Source organism: Dendrobates tinctorius, unplaced genomic scaffold (genome assembly GCF_039654945.1).
Source record: "Dendrobates tinctorius isolate UK_male_01 unplaced genomic scaffold, ASM3965494v1 ptg000159l, whole genome shotgun sequence".
In the NCBI taxonomy this organism is placed as follows: domain Eukaryota; kingdom Metazoa; phylum Chordata; class Amphibia; order Anura; family Dendrobatidae; genus Dendrobates; species Dendrobates tinctorius.
The window spans coordinates 19,912,095-19,932,986 of record NW_027361826.1 but is presented as its reverse complement, the minus strand read 5'-3'; the positions used below and the strand labels follow the sequence as shown (position 1 = coordinate 19,932,986).

At 46.5% G+C, this 20,892-nt stretch overlaps 1 long non-coding RNA gene across 1 annotated transcript; it reads left to right on the top strand.

The window, feature by feature from the left end:
* The first annotated feature begins 145 nt into the window (after window positions 1–145).
* LOC141052371 (uncharacterized) lies at window positions 146–19,862 on the top strand. Its single transcript, XR_012220789.1, has 3 exons — window positions 146–307; window positions 13,826–15,538; window positions 16,097–19,862. It is a non-coding gene; the product is annotated as an uncharacterized lncRNA (long non-coding RNA).
* Window positions 19,863–20,892: the final 1,030 nt, after the last annotated feature.

Genomic DNA, 20,892 nt, shown 5'->3' with positions numbered 1-20,892 from the left:
CACACGGCTCTGCTCCGTACACCTCGTATACACATGGCTCTGCTCCGTACACCTTGTACACATACGGCTTTGCTACATTCACCCTGTAAACCCCTCCTGACACCACCCCTCCTGACACCACACAAACTTACCCGCATCCAGCACCATGGCAACCAGCACAGACACTAGTGATGTGTCGTTCATGAACGATCCGATTCAAAGAGCCGGCTCCCCACTGGGAACGAAATGAGCCGGCTCTGCACTGTGAACGAGCCGGTTCTGTACGGTGGATACAAAAGACACTGGGCGACATGGGAGCAGAGGAAGGGTGAGAAGAATGTTTTTGTTTTTAATTATGCATTAGGGGCAGAACGGGGACACATACACTAGGATTGGGGACCATGTAAACCAGGATGGGGACATATATACCAGGAAGTGGGCTTATATACCAGGATGGAGACCATGTGGACCATACATACCAGGATGGGGACCATATATATGCCAGGATGGAGACCATTTGGACCATATATACCAGCATTGGGACATATACTGTATACCAGGATGCGGACATATTCACCAGGATGATGGGCATATATAACAGGATGGGGGACATTTTACTACATAATGAAAGGGGCAATTCATAAGTCTTTATAGAATTTAGAACACTACAGTGGCCCATACATCTGACCAATGTGTGTGTGTGTGGGGGGAGGGCAGGTCCAAATTTGGCACTGGGGCCCATCGGACTCCAGTTACTCTACTGCAAAAACATACATTCTCAGCAAGTACACAAGGTGGTACAAGTGGCAGAATTTCACCTTTCTGCTGTGCCTTCTTGACTTCCAGGAACAACTATCTCTGCCAGCAGCTCCCTGCTTTTGGTGGGCTCCCACTGAGAGGATAATGTATTAGATGTGACTTGCAGTCCCATGTTACTCCATAGATAATACAGTGATACTTTTGTGAGTACTGATAGCAGTGATGGCTCCTCTGGATCACACTGCTTCTGGTTCTGCATGTGCTGCTGTTTTGGGCTGGTGGGAGGAGTAAGGCCGGTTTCACATTTGTGTCTCAGGGCGCAGCGACGGCCTGCGCACGGCCGCCACTAAGCCCCGCCCCCTGCCGCACCTCTGCCGGTAGCTCCGCCTACGGGCGCATGACGCTGCATGCGTCCCCTATCTTTATCACTAAGGACGCAGGCCGTGTGCAGTATGCATTTGGCGGCGCCTGCATCCTTTTGACGGTGCGCTGAGCGCAACCAAATTGCAACAGGTTGCGTTTGGCGCTGGTTGGCGCACCGTCAAAAGGAAGCAGGCGCAGCCAAAATGCATACTGCGCACGGCCTGCGTCCTCAGGGATAAAGATAGGGGACGCATGACGCATGCAGCGTCATACGCGCGTAGGCAGAGCTACCGGCGGAGGCACGGCAGGGGGCGGGGCTTAGCGGCGGCCGTGCGCAGGCCGTCGCTGCGCCCTGAGACGCAAATGTGAAACCGGCCTAAGGCAGAATCAGTGAGAGGTAAGAGCAGACTATATCTATTGCTGATAATGACAGACTGCTACAAACACAGATCTTCATCAATTTTTGCAGTTTTGCACTAGGTCAACTGTAAATCACAAGTTAGTCACATATCATGTGAACATTCTCACCTTGCACATCAAAAATCATAGATCTTAAACTTTGTGATGCTGCAATTGGCAATTTTCCGTGTGGGCAATTTTCAGGGAACCCATTATACTATGGGAAGTCAATTGTACTACATGGATGACTGGCGGTGTATTATACTATATGGAGGACTGAGCAGTATATGTTAATATAAGGAGGAGTGTATTATATTATATGAAGGACTGAGGGGAGGGCTATGAGGAGTATATTATACTATATGGAGGACTATGGGGAGTGTATTATAATATATGGAGGACTATGGGGCACATTATATTATATGGAGCACTATGGGGTGTAAACTTTAGATGTGCTGCTGATAACATGATACTGTATGGGGACAGATTGATCCATTAGTGATTGTTCTGTCCCCATCATTCTTTCTCAGACGGTGGAAAGAGGCAGGGAAACAAGTGTTGAACGACTTCAGTATTGTCGATCGCACTCATTTAGCGTCCTGAACTCAGCGCATGTAACTACAATCGAAATGCTTCTGTGTGTTGTGCAATACGCTAGCATTTGGGGCCCCATTTTTGCCTCCTATATAAGATACACACACCACACTCTTATATGGCCTAATATGTCATATGAGGCCTGTATATCGACCGTACAGACCGCATTATCATCCTCCTGTATGCCGTACATAGGCAGAAAGTGCAGTCTGTACAGTATCTAAGAGGGCGACAGTCTGTATGTCATATGCGAGGCCAATATGCCGTACATACCACAATAGCGGCATCCTATATACTGTACATACCACACTCAACCTCTTGTAGAAAGTTTCTGTTACAGGAGGCTGAGAGTGCGGTCTGTACGATATATAGGAGGCTGAGAGTGCGGTCTGTACGATATATAGGAGGCTGAGAGTGCGGTCTGTACGATATATAGGAGGCTGAGAGTGCGGTCTGTATGATATATAGGAGGCTGAGAGTGCTGTCTGTACGATATATAGGAGGCTGAGAGTGCAGTCTGTACGATATAGGAGGCTGAGAGTGCGGTCTCTACGATATATAGGAGGCTGAGAGTGCGGTCTGTACGATATATAGGAGGCTGAGAGTGCGGTCTGTACGATATATAGGAGGCTGAGAGTGCGGTCTGTACGATATATAGGAGGCTGAGAGTGCGGTCTGTATGATATATAGGAGGCTGAGAGTGCTGTCTGTACGATATATAGGAGGCTGAGAGTGCGGTCTGTATGATATATAGGAGGCTGAGAGTGCTGTCTGTACGATATATAGGAGGCTGAGAGTGCGGTCTGTACGATATAGGAGGCTGAGAGTGCGGTCTCTACGATATATAGGAGGCTGAGAGTGCGGTCTGTACGATATATAGGAGGCTGAGAGTGCGGTCTGTACGATATATAGGAGGCTGAGAGTGCGGTCTGTACGATATATAGGAGGCTGAGAGTGCGGTCTGTATGATATATAGGAGGCTGAGAGTGCTGTCTGTACGATATATAGGAGGCTGAGAGTGCGGTCTGTATGATATATAGGAGGCTGAGAGTGCGGTCTGTATGATATATAGGAGGCTGAGAGTGCGGTCTGTATGATATATAGGAGGCTGAGAGTGCGGTCTGTATGATATATAGGAGGCTGAGAGTGCTGTCTGTACGATATATAGGAGGCTAAGAGTGCGGTCTGTACGATATATGGGAGGCTGAGAGAGCGGTCTACACGATATACATGTTGCTCTGAGGTCTAATCTTCTGCTGCCTGACCCTTTAGACCGTGTTCTGACTCTCCGTCTGTCTTGTCCTTTGATCCGCTATCTTTTGTTATTGACCCTGCACTGTGACCTGACTTACACCGTTGTCTTTTTCAGTATTGACCCCGGAATGTCTGACTCTTCTGCCTCACGGCCTGTCTATGAGTAGTGACTAGCGTCACAGACATCAATCGGACTCGCGGATGTGACATATACAGGCTTGGCCCATAGGGGAATCCCACGGAGGTCCCCTGTGCAGACACGGGCCCCCAACCTCCCTACATGGGTAATTCTTGGCATAATTTACATGATTTACTCCGTAGAGAAAAAAAACAGCATCTCATCATTCATTAACCAAACTACCTAGTTTATTATTATATAGAGATATAGGTACATTTTTGAATGACGGTAGTGTATTTATTGTATGCAGATGAAAATGGTCCCCCACAGCCATTGTTACTGGTCGGAAGTTGGCACCTCAGTCCGACACTGCATACGTATGTACAGATGGCAAACGCTGCATTATACCCTATGAGGGGACTGCATTATACTCTGAGTAGGCAGCATTTTACTCTGAGGGGGCTACATTATATTATATAAGGGGACTGCATTATATCCTATTAGTGGGCTGCATTATACCCTGAGGGGGGCTATATTATACCCTATGAGAGGGCTGCATTATTCCCTATGAGGAGTCTACATTATATTCTATGGGAGGGTGCATTATGCTGTATTGAGAGGGCTACATTATACCCTATGAGGGGGTTGCATTATACCCTAAGAGGGGGCTGCATTATATTCTACGGGGGGCTGCATTATGTCCTATGAGGGGGCTACATTATATTCTACAGGAGGGCTGCATTATACCCTATGATGGGGCTGCATGATATTCTGTGAGGGGGGCTACATTATATTCTATGAGCTGGCTGCATTATACTATACTAGCTGAAGAGCCCGGCGCTGCCAGGGCATAGTAACTAACTATGGTTAGTTATAGCAAATTATAATTATCCTCCATCCCATAGTCGAGTGCCTATATATCCATCACACATCCTTCATCTCATAGTCCCATGCCCATATACCCATCATACATAACCGCCATCCCATAGTCACGTGTCCATATACCCGTCATGCATATCCTCCATCCCATAGTCCTGTGCCCATATACCCATCATGCACATCCTCCATCTCATAGTCCCGTGCCCATATACCCGTTATAACGTCCGTCTGCAAGTCTGGGCTGCAGAAAGACAGCACCCCGATACAGGGATCTGGATTTACAGCAGAGCCCAGGAGTCGAGAGTCCAGGCCAAGGTCACAAAACAGGAGAATAGCAGAAGTACTGAATCAGCAGGCAGAAGAGAGGTCAGGGATCCAAGCCAAGGTCAGCGTCAGTAGTCGGGAGAAAGGTAACGGTACAAAAACGGTAGGCAATAGAATAGTCAGAAATCCAGGCTGAGGTAAGAGTAAACTATAGTAAATCACAAAGTAGCACGCAGGGGAACCAAGAATATATCCGGCGGCTTGCAAGCCCAGTCCCAAGGTATTTGAGGGATAAGGTCATCCCTCACAGGCTCCCGGGCTGATGTCATCAGAACCATCCCAGGACCAGACCTGATGATGATGCACCAACCCCTTCATGACTGACAGAGGAGCAGAGTCTGCGTCCACTAGACGCCTGCGCAGAAGCCCTTTCACTGTTGCCGCCATGACTCGGGCGCGAGCCTCGGCGCCTCCCAGTGGCCGAGGCAGGAACAGCAGGCCCCGAGTTTGACGGCGATGTGTCAGTCCGGCGCCTCCTGGTGGCCGAGGCCTGGACAGCAGGCCCGAGGGTGGCGTGAAAGTCCATCGCCTCCTAGTGGCTGAGGGCGGGTCAGCAGGCCCCGAATCTGACGGCGACGTGACAGTACCCCCCTCAAAACCCGGTTTGTCAGGGTGAAGAAGATGAATTCTCCTAATTAATGCCTTGGCATGGACGTTCCCCGCAGGGACCCAGGACCTTTCCTCCGGGCCGTAGCCCTTCCAGTGTACAAGATACTGTACTGAGCCCCTCACAAGGTGGGAGTCAAGGACACCCTGGACTTCATACTCCAAGGTTCCCCCGACCGAAACAGGAGGAGGAGGAGGGGACTGGACAGGGTGAACTGGGGAGCGATACAGCTTGAGGAGAGACTTGTGGAACACGTTAGGCAATTTGAATGACTGCGGAAGTTTTAAACGGATGGCTACCGGGTTAACCACCTCTATAATTTCGTATGGGCCGATAAACCTGGGACCGAGTTTGGCAGACGGTACTTTAAGCTTGATGTTCTTAGTAGAGAGCCAAACCTTGTCTCCAACTCCCAGGTGTGGCCCCTTAGATCGTCGTCTGTTTGCAGCCGAAGCTTGTCTAACCTGAGCCCCTTTCAAACTCAAATTTACCTCTGACCAAATTGTTTTCAGACCATGTATATTTTTCTCTAGCCCGGGGAACTCCACCATCCTGGCCGAGAATGACCCAAAGCACGGATGCAGTCCATGGTTACAGAAAAAGGGGGTAGTCTTAATGGAGTCTTGGTATCGATTATTGAGAGCAAACTCAGCCAATGGCAGATGTTCCACTCAATCGGACTGATGTCCTAACACATAACAGCGGAGGTATTGCTCCAGAGCCTGGTTAGTACGTTCGGTTTGACCATTGGTTTCGGGGTGGTAGGCCGAGGAGAAGGATAACTCCACACCAATGCGTTTACAGAACGCCCTCCACAATTTTGAGACGAACTGGGTACCCCTGTCGGACACAATATTTGCCAGAACACCGTGAAGACGTACAATATGCTGAATGAACAATCTATTGAAAGTTTCAGAGTTAGGTAACCCAGACAGGGGAACAAAATGACACTGTTTGCTGAACCTGTCTACCACCACCCAGATACACGTTTCCCCATCTGAGGGTGGCAGGTCTGTAATGAAGTCCATGGAGATGTGGGTCCATGGACTCTCAGGGGTGGGCAAGGACTGAAGCCAGCCGGCAGGGCGATTATGGGGGGACTTGGCGCGGGCACAGACTTCACACGCTGAAACATATTCCTTACAGTCCTTGACCACCAAAAGTTCCTAGTTACCAGCCTGGTGGTATTATTGAGACCAGGATGGCCTACCAGAACAGAGTCATGTGATTCTTTAAGAACTTGCAGATGAAAGGTAGCCGGAACGAACAATTTTTTGGGGGGTGTAGTGTCAGGAGCTTGTTCTGGAGACCTACGGATCTCCTCCAGAAGGTCCAAGGACACTGCCGACACAACGATCCCATTGGCCAATATCGGAACTGGTTCACAGTTCTCGGTCTGTGTGGGACAAAAACTGCGAGAGAGGGCATCGGCCCTCACATTTTTAGTACCAGGGCGAAAGGTGATTAAAAAAAAAAAATCAAACCTAGAAAAAAAAACAAGGCCCACCTGGCCTGCCTGGGATTTAGTCTTTTAGCTGACTCCAGGTAGGTTAGGTTTTTGTGGTCTGTAATGACAGTGACCTTGTGTTTGGCACCTTCGAGGAAGTGGCGCCATTCCTCGAAGGCCCATTTAATTGCCAATAATTCCCGATACCATAGTTTTTCTCCGTGGCAGAGAATTTGCGGGGAAAAAAAAAAAAGCACACGGGCGAAGCTGAGTGAGGGATGCAGTGCCTTGCGATAGCACTGCTCCCACTCCGACTTCGGAGGCATCCACTTCTACAATAAATGGGCGGTCTAAGTCAGGTTGAACCAAAACCGGGTTGGCCACAAAGCACTCCTTTAGTGTAGAAAATGGCTGAATTGCCTCAGGATTCCAATTGGCCACGTCCGCCCCTTTCCGGGTAAGATCCGTGAGTGGCTTGGCAATCTCTGAGAAACCCCTGATAAACTTGCGGTAGTAATTAGCAAATCCCAAAAATCGCTGCAGCGCTTTCAGCAATTTGGGTTGCACCCAAGCCTTAATAGGTTGGATCTTGGCAGGATCCATGCGGAACCCTCTGCCTGAGACCATGTACCCTAAAAACTGTACCTCTTCAGCCAAAAAAAAAAAAAAACAAACAAAAAAAAACAAACACATTTCTCCAGTTTAGCAAACAGTTTTCTCGCAGTCTCTGCAGTACCGAACGGACGTATTGAGCGTGTGTCACAGGGTTAGCAGAGTAAATCAAGATGTCATCCAAATACACAACGACATACCCCACAAATGTCTCTGAAAATATCATTGACAAAGTGCTGAAACACTGCAGGTGCGTTACTGAGTCCGAACGGCGTTACAAGGTACTCAAAGTGACCAAGAGGTGTATTAAATGCTGTTTTCCACTCATCCCTGTCCCTTATGCGGACTAGATTGTATGCCCCCCGGAGGTCAAATTTAGTAAACCAACGGGCTCCCATTAGCTGATTAAAAAGATCAGGGATGAGTGGAAGCGGATACTGGTTCTTTATAGTGATTGCATTTATTTCCCTGTAGTCAATGCAGGGTCTGAGACCACCATCTTTCTTCTCTACAAAGAAAAATCCAGCCCCAACTGGCGAAATAGATGGTCTAATAAACCCTTTTTTTAAGCTGTCTGTTACATAGTCGTTGATGGCCTGACGCTCTGGACCAGAGAGATTGAATATTCTCCCTTTTGGAAGACGGGCATTCGGAATCAGATCTATAGGACAATCATACTCTCTGTGGGGGGGTAGCTTCTCAGACTAACAGAAAAGACATCTTCATAGCCCCTGAGCGCAAACGGTATGAAGGGGGTTTTAAGTTTAACTTGATTTACTGCTACTGATATGCATTTATCCTGACACTGCGAACTCCAGCGCACCACATCTCCCAGGTGCCAGTCGATGACAGGATTGTGCTGGCGTAACCAAGGCATTCCCAAAATAACTGCAGAGGATAAATTATCCATCACAAAAAAGATATAAGCTCGGTATTGTATGCTCCTACAGACATAGCAATCTTGGTAGTAACAAATTTAACCCCCTCCTGAATAATGGACATGCCATTAATAGCCGTGGTTTTAATTGGGACATTAAGTTTTAGTAATGGAACACCAAGATTTTTAGCAGCCAAAGAGTCTATAAAATTCCCTTCAGACCCACTATCCACATAGGCCTTTAAACACAGAGATTTCTGTCCAAAATACAGAGAAACAGGTAATAAAATTTTAGCCGCATCTGCGGGCAGTACCTGAGCCTCTGGGCAACCATAGCAGGAGCTGCCCAGAGGCTGATGTTACTGGGGTATGGATCTCTGACGTTCAGGCTGAGTTCACACGTGGCGTTTTTTTCGCGTTTCCTCGGCGGTTTTAACTGCGCGATTTTGCCGCGAAAACGCGAAAAATAAGCATCCCATGCATTCCTATGGGATTCCGCAATGCTGTGCTAATGCTGCGGTTTTTACCGCGGCGGAATCGCTTCGCGGTAAAAACCGCAGCATGCTCATTAATTTGCGGAATCGCGGCGATCCCGCACCCATAGGAATGCATTGTTCCACTTACTTCCCGCATGTGGCTGTGCACACCATGCGGAAAGTAAGCAGAACAATTGCGGATGATACCCACGGTCCGGAGGAGAGGAGACTTTGGGTACCATATCCCTGTAAAAAATAGAATTTAAAAATAAAAAATATTGTATTCTCACCCTCCGACGTCCTGCGCAGCCTTCCCGCTTCTCTTCACGCTCTCGTTCCCAGTAATCCTTTGCGAAAATGCCCGCGATGGCGTCCGTTCTCGCGGGATCGCGAAGTCTCGCGGTCATTCGCGCGACGTCATCGCAAATTACCGCGAGACGTCGCGATCCCGCGAGAACTGACGTCATAGCGGGCATTTTCGCAAAGGATTACTGGGAACGCCTGCGCGGGACTTCGGAAGGTAAGAATAACACCGTTTTTTATTTTATTTTACATTCTATCTTTTACTACTGATGCTGCATAGGCGGCCTCAGTAGTAAAAAGTTGGTCACACTTGTCAAACACTATGTTTGACGAGTGTGGCCAACCTGTCAATCAGTTCTCCAAGCGATGCTACAGATCGCTTGGAAAACGCTAGCATTTTGCAAGCCAAATACGCTTGCAAAATGCTAGTTTTTCCGCGGGAATTTAAAATGCGATTTTCCCGCGGACTGGAATTCCGGAATTCTCGCGGTAATTTCCGCGAGAGTTCCGGTACGTGTGCACATAGCCTCAGCGTTGTCCCTGGAGTCTCTTGACTGCAGCATGCTTGAGCAGGAAGGTGAAAATGAACTTCCAGGCTGTGCACTGAGGCTAGTAACAGGTGTTTTAGGCTAAATCAACTCAGGCAGAAGAAGAGGAAAAAAAAAAAGTTCAGGGAAACTGCTTTTATATATGTTGGGTATATATACAAAAAGCAGTTTTATTTTGGCCAGATATAATATAACGTCCATCTGCAAGTCTGGGCTGCAGAAAGACAGCACCCCGATACCCTTTACCCCTATACAGGGATCTGGATTTACATCATAGCCCAGGAGGCGCTGTCAAAATAAGGGCAGTGCGCCAGAGCAGAACGGTCGCCAATACAAAAGCAGGAAGTAGCCAAAAACGTGGTCAGAACCAGGCAAGCAGTGGAGGTACAGAAACGGCAGGCAGAGGCAGATTCGAGAGTCCAGGCCAAGGTCACAAAACAGGAGAATAGCAGAAGTACCGAATCAGCAGGCAGAAGAGAGGTCAGGGATCCAAGCCAAGGTCAGCGTCAGTAGTCGGGAGAACGGTAACGGTACAAAAACGGTAGGCAATAGAATAGTCAGAAATCCAGACTGAGGTCAGAGTAAACTATAGTAAATCACAAAGTAGCACGCAGGGGAACCAAGAATATATCCAGCAGCTTGCAAGCCCAGTCCCAAGGTATTTGAGGGATCAGGTCATCCCTCACAAGCTCCCGGGCTGATGTCATCAGGACCGCCCCCAGGACCAGACCTGATGATGATGCACCAACCCCTTCATGACTGACAGAGGAGCGGAGTCTGCGTTCACTAGACGCCTGCGCAGAAGCCCTTTCACTGTTGCCGCCATCACTCGGGTGCGAGCCACGGCGCCTCCCAGTGGACGAGGCAGAAACAGCAGGCCCCGAGTTCGACGGCGATGTGTCAGTCTGGCGCCTCCTGGTGGCCGAGGCCTGGACAGCAGGCCCCGAGCCCGTGGGCGGCGTGACAGTCCGTCGCCTCCTAGTGGCTGATGGCGGAACAGCAGGCCCCGAGTCTGACGGCGACGTGACACCCGTCATACATATCCTCCATCCCATAGTCCAGTGCCCATATACCCATCACACATCCTCCATCCCATAGTCAACCATTATGACATCATAGTGAGCGGCGGGGCTTGCAACCTATGATGACATCAGCGTCGCCATGGCAACCATTGTGACATCATAATGAGGGGTGGGGCTTGATACACACACTCTTTTTCCCCATTATGCAGATAGGGGCAAAATTGTTTGGTGAATTGGAATGCGCGGGGTTAAAATTTCACCTCACAACATAGCTTAGGACGCTCTCGGGGTCCAGATGTGTGACTGTGCCATACATACATACACACACTTGAGCTTTATATATTAGATAAGGTCTTCGTATTCTAAGAGGGGGCTACATTATATTCTATGATGGGGCTGCATTATATTCTATGAGCTGGCTGCATTATACTATATAAGGGCTTCATAATATTCTAAGAGGGGGCTACTGTGGCGCCCCTGAGGCTCAGTCGCTACAGAGGTACTGTACCTTCTCCTAAGGTGTAGTGACCCACCAACTAGGTAAGTTGGGAACTCCTTTCCACACTCCAACACTCTCATGCCACACAACTGAGTAGTTCTGCACAACCACATTGAGCTGTCTCTCTCCTCCTAGACATTAGGAGTGCCTTGGTGGTTCCCTGCATGGAACACTGGATGTGCTGGGAGGTGGGTGGAGTTGAGATCCATATAAAAGGTTTGGAAGGTTTAAAATTACAGTGCAGTCTGAAGGTTCAGTCTGGCGGGAGGTCAGGCGAGAGAAGGACTGTCAGTCAGGAGAGTCTGAGGACGGGTCCGGGAAGAAGGAGATCCCTAGAAGAGGGAGAGAAGGAGTGCTTCAGCTGCCTCAGTGATCTGAGCCAGCTTGCACGGGAAAGGAACAAGAAGGAGAAAAACGTAGAACTGCAACCTAAGCTTCCATAAGAGAGAGAAAGAACAGTGTGGAACGAAGGAGTAGGAGAACAGAGAGGAGTTGTGGGTTGGAAGAGGAACCCTGCCTATAGGTTCTCAGCGCAAGGCCGGGGCCCGGTCCCCGAGGTTGTATGGGCACTTATGGTTCTGCAGCAGACACCGGTGGAGTAGTTGGCTGTAAATGCACTACTCCCATCTAAGACTTGGGGCACAACAGCAACTGAATAGAGAGCCAGGACTCCAGAGAAGGGAGTTCCCGAGAGAGGCTACAGCTGTCTGCCATACAAGTAGAGTTGTTAGGAACATATGACAGGAGGAACTCCAGAGTACCACGGTACTGGAGCTCTTCACATCTTAAGGTGCAATAGAGGAGTCGTTCAGGAGAGGTACATGTTGGCGGAGTGTTGGAGAGGAGAATCCTGACTTGCCCAGGAGGCCGATTGAGTCTCTGCCCCGGAGGACACGGCCCGGAGGCAGGCCCCAGTATGTGCCACGGACTGTGAGTAAAGCTTTGGAACTGCAAGCCCTGGTGTCTTCCATTCATTTGTGCGCTAACACCGTCAGCACCTCTACATCTGGGTACCAACATTCCTCACACCGCCTGTGCCTATTCTCATCTATTGCCATTACACTGCCCTGGGGTTACAGCTTCACCTGTGGGGAGCTACACCATCTATGCTGCAACACACCATCAGCCCCAGAGGATCTGCACGCAGCGCTGGCTTAACATCTTGCTTGCCAAACACCACAGGTGTACCGAGTACCCCACAGCCCTGGGAGGGCGACCCACTACATTATATTCTATGAGGAGGCTACATTATATTCTATGAGATGGGCTACCCCAACTCCTGCTATATCATTAAGACGTTTACTACCTTATATTATTATTTACACCACAAATTGTGATCTTGTATTTATTTTTATGTATCTACATAGTGGGCACCTAGTGGGCCCAAGGAGTTCTAGTCTGACGTTGCGCTCATGCATCTTCCCCATGCTGTTCTCATTCCTTTTGAGCACTTTTTCCATCTATTTCAGCAATTTTAATGCCCCCGAAGACCTGCTGGGAAGGTCCGCCAGAAAAATGCTAGAGTTTCCTTTTGACTTCAGTTATACTCGTTACTAGAGACGAACACTCGAGCATTATGGAAAGCTTCTTACGAGTAAGAGCAGCCAATAATTTCAGGGCTCGCTCATCACTAATTATATGCTAAAATGAATGGGGTTGCTGAAAACTACTATACAAGGCATCAGCATACTGAGATTTCTTGGACTTGTAAGTTGCGTTCTTTGTGCAGTGAAAAAACAGTGTCAAAAATAAACCAAATACTCATTGTGGGAACTTAAAGTGAAGTCTGCAATGATTACGTTTCTGCAATGATTAAGGTTGATTTGGCTGCTGTGGTAGATCGTCTCACTCGGCTGCACGTAGAGGTGGACACAGGAACGCTGTTTCTTAAATCTTCAACTATTTTATTGAAGGTACTGCATAAACCAGTGCAGCGTTAGCAAAACAAACAGCTTTTCTGGCCTAACGGGAAACCAAAAACATAACGTATGGCACAGTCTGTGTTGCTGAGGGGATCTGCCCGCTCAGGAATAAATAACAAAAAAAATTCAGCTTTCCTTATCGTGAAAGCACAGCTTGGGGCTTGCACCTCCAGGTACGCTCAACACTGAGCAGAATGCTGTGTATTTATCCTCTGGACTCCACACACTTAACAGATGGTCACTCACCCTGGCCCTAAACATGGCTGATTAACCCCTCTCAGCACTTTGGGTGCTGGAGCGTTTATTTAGGTACATGTCACTGAAGCTAACGACCGCAGTGATACATATCTCCCCTCCAGGACTTTGCCAGTGACTTTGTCACACCATATTAAACATGTTGTTTTGTTTTCATATCTTCGAGGATTTAAGACTGCACAAACAGGTCATCAGCCAATATCTATATATGTGCAGATATTAAGTGCTGCTGAGTGCAGTGGGCAAAACTTAGATTAGTGAGATGACTTAAAAGTTCTGCCGAAAAAGATCTGTTTTTAGTGCACACTCAAATCCATAGACAGTGGGAATGAACCTGACTGTCTGGAGTAGTGCACTCCTGAGAGCTGGTGCAGCACAGAAAAAGTCATGGACGTGTGAGTGGGAGGTCCTGATTATGGAGGATGCTAGTGTAATACCACGGTCGCCGGGGGGTAGCCTCATCAGCCGCTCCAGTACTCACTGTGCTGGAGGCTGCTTCATCCCAGGTACAATGCTCCCTCCTAGGGACCAAAAGATTGGAGGCAGAGGCCGGGATAAACTTTAACAGCTCAACTTTATTTTCTTCAGGGCACAGGACATCCCAAACGCCATCAGGACTCTTTCTTTATGTGATACCAACAGTACATCTTCCTCTACAGCAGCACATCACTTCTTCAGACTCACTTGGGTGGACCACACAATGAACAAGGAACATGGTGAATGCGGCTCTTCGTCTTCTCTCCTGGCAACCGACTACAGACCACGAAGATAACCGTCTACTACATTGTGTTTCACCCCTTTACAGCACTGGTGATTCTATCCGTGCAGCTCCCAAACTCCGGCTGTCGTCTCCACAGGGACTCCTCTATTGTTCTCCCTGGCTCAAGAGCTCCCAGACACAAGCTGACTTCTTCCACAGACTGGCTTCAATTCACATCAGCTTCCAGCCCCTAGCTAACGGCTCCAGTGGCTCTCCCCACTGGCTGCTGCTGTAGGCACAATTCTCCACTTCTCTGCTCTGGTATTCTGCCTCCACTTTAGTACCAGAGGCTACCCCTGGCTACACTGGCTCCAAGCAGGAAATCTGTCTCCTCAAGTACCAGCTAACTATTCCTCTCATCTTAACCCACTAGTGTCCTCCAGAGTTGCCCCAACCTAAGTGTGCTCAGTGCCCCCATCTAGTGTCCCTATACCCAAACTACACCTCTCTCTACATATCTAATGTCATGTGGCCGCAAACACATATGTACATATCACATATACTGCACACAAACACGTCAAGGATAACAAGATAAAACAATGACGTCAATATTTACAGGGCTAGTCCCTGTCACCTTCTTACACTAGTCTTAGCTCAATGGACTGTAGACATGGTAGTAGACTGACAAATGAGAGGAGTTGTAGCACAGTGCAGCACTGTGGAGAGCATTGTGGGAGAGTGCAATGACTGGTACTGAGTGGAGACATCGGTGTAGCTGCTGGACAGAAATATGAGCCTGACTGCTGCATTCAGGATAATGACAAATGCATTTAGTGACAAGAAGAGCAATTAGTGACTTACAGTTAGTTGTGACTTCAAGATGAAATGGAATCCGAGCAACAGTAACGGCTTTTAGTTATTTTTATTAATAACTAGTGACTGCGCGCCATTCGGGCGCGCGCTGAGATTACGAACCACACAATGGGGTGTAACCACGCATCAGACTGACCGAACATTGGGGTGTAACCATGCATCAGACTGGCGTATGTGCAGTCTAACAGCAAACATAAATACCTGGTGTACCTCTCCTGCCACTCCTACTTTGTGTATGAAAAAGCTCTGACGTTAATACTGTTCAGGTAGAGCTATTCAATGGCGCTATCCATGAAGAAAGTGCATGGGTAGAGCTTTCCCATAGCGCTATTCCTAAAGGAAATGAGCTGGTAGAGCTATCCGATAGCGCTATCCCTCAATGTTCCTGAGCGTAAGCTATTTCACATGGTTGAGCGCACTTGGGATCTGCCCCCAAGGCCCTGCCCATGCCCAATGTTTGGTCCGTAGACCGCGGCTAGGAGTTAGTCCCGCTTTTGTGTACAAAATTTTTGGTCTTTTACAATTGTTAAAAATCTTAATAAAAGACTTGTTTGTACACACAGTTGTACAGATCTGCTGTACTTCAGGGCGCTAGATGTGGAGGTTTACTGTGTTTCAGGGCAGCAGCAACAACCTGCAAATACTTGAGCTGCCCTGGCTAATCCACGCCGGCAGGATGATAAGATCCGGCGGAGGCGGGAACCTATGAGAAGAGAAGTAAATATAATGTAAGTGACAGGACTCCATATAACATATTACTGTGCGGTCAATGTGGCCGGACGTCAGAGGAATCTTATCACACAGAGGTCAGAGATCATCGTCAGCCATCATACATGTGACAATTCCATCAATGACAGATGTCATCTTACCCACATGAATTATTCTCACTGACTGACACTGCACAAAATAGAGCTGATTCTCACACTTACGTCGTCTCTTTCCCTTCTTTTCTTCTTTTTTTGAGCTTTGTTGCTCCATACTCAGATCTTTTTCCTCCTGAGCTGGAAATTCTGGTCAGAAAGTAAAAACAACTCAGTAACAATATATTCTTATAGGATTTGCTTTGTATCTATACTGTAAGTAAAGGGACTCGATGTTACATGATACTATTCTGCGGTCACAGTGGCCCGACATCAGCGGAATCTTATACAGAGGTCAGGGATCATTGTCAGCCATCATACATGTTCCATCACTGACAGATAACATCTGCTCCTCATGAATTATTCTCACTGCCTGACATCATATAACATGGAGCTGGTTATCACACTTACCTTGTCTCTTTTCAGAATTTTCTTCATTTTTTGAGTTGTCTTGGTCTATACTCAAATATATCGAAGAATTACTTTCCTCGTCAGCAGGAATATCTGATCAGAAAGTAAGAAAAACCTCTTAATAATAATATATTCTTATAGGATCTGCTTTGTATCTATACTGTAAGTAAAGTGACGACTTATTACACGATACGACTGTGCGGTCACTGTGGCCGGACGGCAGAGGAATCTTATACAGAGGTCAGGGATCATTGTCAGCCATCATACATGTGTCAGTCCCATCACTGACAGATAACATCTGCTCCACATGAATTATTCTCACTGCCTAACATCACACAACAGGGAGCTGATCCTCACACCTACCTTGTCTCTTTTCCTCCATTTCTAGCTCTATACTGAAATATATTGATTTTATTTCCTCGTCAGTTTTATTTTCTATTCAGAAAGTAAAAGAAAAACCTCTTAGTATCAGAATATTCATTTAGGATCTGCTTTGTATCTGCTTATAACATTAGTGTGCAAGATAGAAATTGTGTCAGGTGCCAAGGTTTTTTGTAATAGATTTATGGTATTTCGAGGGTGTTGAATTAAAAAAAAATCTCACGGCATTACATAACTTACTCCCAATACCTATACAGCGCATAAAATAACACATTGACTTAGTAGCTAAAAATTGGCCACCAAAGAATTTTTTTACTTATTATACTCAATAACTTGAACCAATTCCCGCAGCTTGGCCAAAAGGCTCAAGGCCGTTTATCCGAATGACTGAATGACTAACCCTAATGCAATGAGAGAGTGAATGGCTGGAAGCACTTCTGCTAGGAAAACACTAGAGGTCAGACAGGGACCCGTGCCGCTACCCTCTTTTATCCCACTCTCCTTTATGTACTAATATGTACACCAATCAGGGACCATTCACAGGAAAGGAAACCTATCCTTCCCCCTGCTACGGTTCCCTGAATGGCCAGGTATGCTAGCCAACCACCTGCAAAGCACTTGTGAGTATGTACCATGGAAAAAACAGAGGGAAAGATTTTTTCCCACCATGTAACCCTTGCAGGACAGGGATATATAGCAAATAGGGTAATGCCATGTGTTCCCCTCCTGAAGGTCCATTGATCACCATTACTTTTGCTGAATTGGTTGTAGTTTTTGAGGTAATTGTCACAAGTGTGTCACGTGCTCCTGAGATATCGGGGGTTAGAAGATCACTACGTATTGTGAATCACAAATCTTCTATTTAACCTGTGTGTTCATTTCCCATATTAAATGGATTTAGTTTCATCCATGAAAATAATGATTTCTCCCAATGCGACTTTTGTGCGATAACCAATGCAATAGCTTTTGGTGTTTCGGTCGGTCTTTTGACTATAACAGCATCTCAGGTAATGAATTATCCTATATAATTATTTTGTATTTCAATTTGTAGGCTTACAGTGCCATAAAAGCGACTTTTTGAGGCCAGAATTCTATTGTGATTAATTAACTATTAAATATTTCAGAAACTAGAGGGAATCTGGCAAAACCAAAGTAATATTTTTAATCAGCACCATAAACTTAATATAAAACCATTCAGACATTGTTGGCACCAAAATCACTGTTTACCAGTGCAATGTAAGTAAAAGGATGCCTTATTACATGATACCACTGTGCGCGAACGGCAGAGGAATCTTATCATATAGAAGTCAGCGATCATTGTCAGCCATCATACATGTGACAATCCCATCACTGACAGATAACATCTGCTCCACATGAATGATCTGGTGACCTTGGAAAACTGTACAAAATTAATGAAATCTATGGGCAACATAATTGGGATCCCTGAAACATGGATAACATAGGATACAAATAACTGAAAAACCATGTGGAAATATTGGAGACTTGAAGTCAACATTCTCATGTTTTTTTTCCTGTAGACATGTACATACCTGACAATGGGGACGAGGGTGGCAAACTGGTAATAGCATCGTCGCTAATAGATACAGGAAAAGATTCTTTCTGCCTGTTTGGAAGAAGAAAAACATGTAAATCACAAGTAAATGCAGTATAAAAGGGTTTGTCTCACTAGATTAACACCAACTATAAGGCCCATTAGGACATATGAGAGTTATAGTGTGGAAAATAGAGCAAAAAGAATAAAACTACAAAGAATAGCTGGCATGTAGTAGTACATCTCTCCTACAGTGTGGGCAGCACTAAAAGTGCATGACTGGCTGCAATTATGGGATGTTACCATCCGCAGTTTCTGAAGCCAAGAGAACAATGACTGCTAATCATGGGGCAATGGATGCTGTATTTGATAGTATGGTGTTTATGTCCTATATTTGGGGTTGTGCACATATATCAGCCTGGAGCTCCAAGTAATGACCCTATAATCTACTCACATTTCTGAGATGTCTGTGTTGGATTCTGGGGTACACTCTGGAGGGGACTTGGGATCCTCCTTGTTCATCCTACTGGTAGCGTTGGTACAGAGCTAAATGCAGACAACAGAAGATATGAAATACATAATTTTACTTTTATAGGTTTTTTTTTTTACTTTTTTATCTATTTTTCTCATACTTACTTTAGAAAGCCATTCAGAAGAAGATGTAAAATTTGGGTAGCTAAAGCTCTCATTGTCTTCCTCCTCCTCTGAGACCAGATGTTCGTGATCTACAAGACATAGGTAATTAAATACTTTTAGGCTACGTGCACACGCTGCGGAATGTGGTGCGGATTTGGCAGCGCGAATTTTGTAAGATCCGCAGGTAAATCTGCATGTTAAAAGACCTGCGGTTTTACCTGCGGATTGCTCTGCAGTTTTGCCCTGCAGTTTTTCATCTCCACAATGGAGGAGATAGCAAACTGCTGCGTAATCCGCAGAGAGAATTGACATGTCAATTCTTTCTGCTGTTTCAAAACCGCAGGAAAACCGTGCAGAAAAATCCGCACAGTCTGCACTGCGGTTTTTTATACCCATAGGGAATAATGGTACTCTACACCACAGCAAAAACTGCTGCGGACCCGCAGCGGACAAATCCACTTCGGAACCACAGCAGAATCCGCAGCGTGTGCACACACCCTTAGAGACTGTCAATAAAACACAGTTACCATTTACCTGTAATATTAATGACAACCAATTGTCTCAAACTATGGTAGACGAGACAAACAGCTGCTTAGTCTAGATGACATCTCCTTCTACTTACTGATAGAGAAGCTTGTGCCCACGTTTTTTTTAATCAGATAATTTTTTATTAAACATAAGAGCATTGAAAACAAATATCACATGTCACAAAACAACATCCATTTTATAATGTTTTCCTACAGTAACTTACCACTACCCCTCACCCGCAAGTAGACCATTCCAGAAACAAACAGCAGATCCCATACTGTCAGATATTGGTTCAGTTCAACATAAAGTTAACACAATATTCCTGTACACTGGTGTACCACTAATAAATTCTGTCCAACCACGACTGCCATATTTTGTGAAAAAGTTCCAGTTTATTTCTCTTGGTGTATATACTTTTTCCAGTTGTATTATATCGTCCGTTTGAGCCATAAATTCACATCTGGACGGAGGCTCCTCTCTGATCCAATATTTAGCAATCAATTTCCTTGCAGTAAACAATATTGTTGCAATTACAATTTTGGTCATACTGTCACAGTAACTAACTCCTCCACATACCCCAGTATACATATCAGCGGGTCCCTAGGGACTACACACCTATATACCACTCCAATACAGTCCAGCACAATAATCCAAAAGGCTGACAGTCTGGGACAGTGCCAGAGCATATGCAGTATACCTGCCTGAGATTGTGAGCACCGAGGGCAGTCAGACTTAAGACCCCGTCACACACAGCAATCTTGCTAGCGAGAGCGCTGATTTTGTGATGGCCCCCCTGCCGGTTATCGCTGATCGTGCTCGATCGGCCTGGGCCATTTTTCGATCACTGGTCTCCCGCTGGCCAGCAAGCATTGCTGCGTGTGGCAGCAAGAGACCAGCGTACAGCAACGCTGGTTTCTAACGTAAACATCGGGTATCCAGGAGCCGCGGCTCCTGGATACCTGCTGTTTGCCTTGGAAACCGGCGTACATGCTGGTTTCCAAGGTAAACATCGGGTATCCAGGAGTTGCGCGGCTCTTAGATACCTGAGGTTTACATTAGAAACCAGTGTCCAGTGTTGCTGGTCCTGATCGCTGGAGGGGCTGTCTTGTGACAGATCACCAGCGGTCAGCCTAACGATGTCCCAGCGATCCCATCATGTCGGATCGTTGGTGGGATCGCTGGGACATCGTTATGTGTAACGGGGCCTTTAGACTTCAACCCAGTCTTGAATAACCCATCAGGGGTTTTATAGATCCTATGGATCAGGTACAATTGTGACAGTCTCCCAGGTTCACTCATAGATATCTTAGGTACGTACACCAGAATAGATTTCAAGCTAGCTCCCATTTCCTTTTAGCTTTAATAGGGTGATCTCCCAAGAACGCATGTAAAAGATCCCTATATACTTCCGATATTGCCCCCTTGTTCCACTATTTATAAGTATAAAATCTAATCACTATGGTCCCTCCTCTATACTGAGACTGAAACGCGTGTTGAACCCATCTATACTGATATAGAATTAACCCTGAGAACTGAAATTCCTCTGGTAGCACTTTGAATGACTTAAGTTTCCTCCAATAAATTAAATGATCTATCAAACTAATGGCTACCTCTTTCCAATCCTCAAATCCCTTCATATGTATGAACTCCTGGAAATAACTGTTATCCCAGATAGGCGAGAACCTAGTAAACCCAGTGACCCCCCTAATCTGTT